Raw genomic sequence first — 2,332 nt, 5'->3', positions numbered from 1 at the left:
TAGTAAGGAGGAAGAGCGTCAAATCCCACCCTCAGGAGCTTTCACTCTAGCAGGGGGAGTCATCAAATGAATGTTACTGCATGATACGTGCTATGAAGAAATCATCAAAGCAGAGAACGTGAAGAGGGATGGGGAGGCTGCTGCTCTGGCTTAAAGGGCTCTCTGCTCAGGTAACATTTGCAAAGAGACCTGATTGAAGTGATGGAGAGAAATACAGATATTTGGGTGAGGAGTGGGCCGGGCAGAGGGAAAAATAAGTACCAGAGCCCTGAGCAGGAAGCACGCGGGATGAATTCAGAAACAGCAGGGAGGGCAGGGTGGCTGGTGGTAAGTGAGGGAAGCCAGTGGGAGGCAAGGTCTGGGCAGCAGCCAGCGGGCGGAGGGCGCAGGGCCTGGGAGGCCATGGTCAGGAGTTTGGATTCCTTCCGAGAGTGAGGGGAGCCATTGAAGGGTTTTGCCTTTTAAAAGGGTTCCTCTGGATTTTGATAGAGTGGAGAATGGACTGCGGGTGAGGCTGGGGAAGGGAGGCCATGGCAAGAGGGGAGTGACCCTCCCCCCATTTCGCTGGGTCCCTCTCGCCTGCCCTCCTGGACTGCCAAAGAGGCCCTCCTCCCTCAGACAAAGCAGCTCTGTCTTCTCCAAGTCTTGGTGCATGTTCAGACCCCAGGGTGAGAATCTGCCCCTTCCCCCCATCAAGGATTTTTCACAACATAGTTCCAAACAACAGCAGATCTGTTTCCTGTTAAGAAAAAAACATCCTCCACCTCCTCATTTATACACTGGGTCTCCATGGAGGTTTCATTTGAACAAAGGGTTTTACCATGAAAACAAATGTGAGCTTGCTTTTCTGCTCACTCTTCACTGTTCCAATGGATAAAGTCTAGAGAGCAGAAGTGACCTCACTAAGTTGAAAAAGGGGGTTCTACCCCCCGACCCTCGTGCCCCACACGCCAGCCCCTCAGTGGCCTGCAGTTTGGTCTTGCTACTCCAGCTGTTCCCAAAAACCAGCCTCTTCACGGGTGCCAAATAGAAATGCGAAGAGAAAGGAGGAGACAGAGTTTGGGGTGAGGCAGAAAAGAATAGCTTTTAATTGCTTTGCCAGACAAAGGGGGCCACAGTGGGCTTACATCCTCAAGACTGTGTGCCCCACCCCGGAGCGGGTAGTGAGGGGTCCTATAGAGTTCAAGGAGCAGGGCGTGGTCAGCTCGTGGACATTCTTCTGATTGGTTGGTGGTGAGGTAATCGGGAGTCAGCATCATCAACCTTCCGGTTCCAGCTGGTCTGGGGTCTACGCGCTTGTGGGCAGCCTACAGTTAACTTCTTCCACCTGGTGGGAGTTTCAGTATCTGTAAAACAGCTCAAAGGACGTGGCTCAGAATAATATCTATAGTCCTTGAGGAGGAACTAAAGGTCCTTGACTTTGATTAATGGCTAAAGTATTATTATATTGTCTTGCTCGACTGTTTTCCTTTCTTTCTGCATTTTCTCACTTCTCTGATTAAATTTATTCTCTGACTAAAGTTTTTCTACAGACAAAAGACAGGCAGAGGACATGGGTGGGGGTCTATGCTGGGAAAGCCTCCTAGGGTCCCGCTCGGTTACATGGCTGCCCAAAATGCTCCCCTCCTCTGCCCACCCAGTGCCTTCTACCCTCAAGACATTCGGCCCGTACCACCAGCTCGGCCACCCCCTGCGCCCACCACCAAGCCTGCTCTCCTCAACTCCCTTCTCTTCCCAGCCCCTCACTTTGAAAAGAATTCATGGCTCCTTTCTCTCTGGTTCTGTCCCCCACTCACGGCCTCCAGCTGTGCTTCCTCCATCACTAGTCTGGTTCTAATTACCCTGCACCATAATTTATCTGTTTACAGGGAAGTCTCCTCCACTGAAACGGGACCCATCCTAAGGCAGGAACTGTGTCGTCTCTACCTCTGAATTCCCAGGTCCTGCATCTCACCTGGCCCAGAGCAGGCGTCCCCTAGGAATGACTGTCAAATGCGTCAGCTGCAGGGAGACTCCTATGAAATGTTCCTCTTTTGACTCTTCCCACAGCTATGTCTCTCTTCTCACAGGGTTGCATACGGGTTTTCTTCAATTTCTCATTTACACTTCCTCTGAAGAAATTCTGTATTCAGAAGAATACTGGGCATAAACACAGAATTCTGTGTTGAGGTCCTCCATCCAATATTTCTTAGCTGTGTGAATTTAAGGGAAGTCACCTCATTCTTTAGAGCCTATATTTCTGCATTTATAAAACAAGAAAAAAATATCTCAAGATCAACCAAAACCCTAAAGGACAGTGTTTTTCAAATGGTAGATCTTAACCCATTGGTGG

This window comes from Lipotes vexillifer, unplaced genomic scaffold (assembly GCF_000442215.2).
Source record: "Lipotes vexillifer unplaced genomic scaffold, Lipotes_vexillifer_v1.1 scaffold426, whole genome shotgun sequence".
NCBI lineage: Eukaryota > Metazoa > Chordata > Mammalia > Artiodactyla > Lipotidae > Lipotes > Lipotes vexillifer.
Note: the sequence above shows the minus strand (reverse complement) of the source record.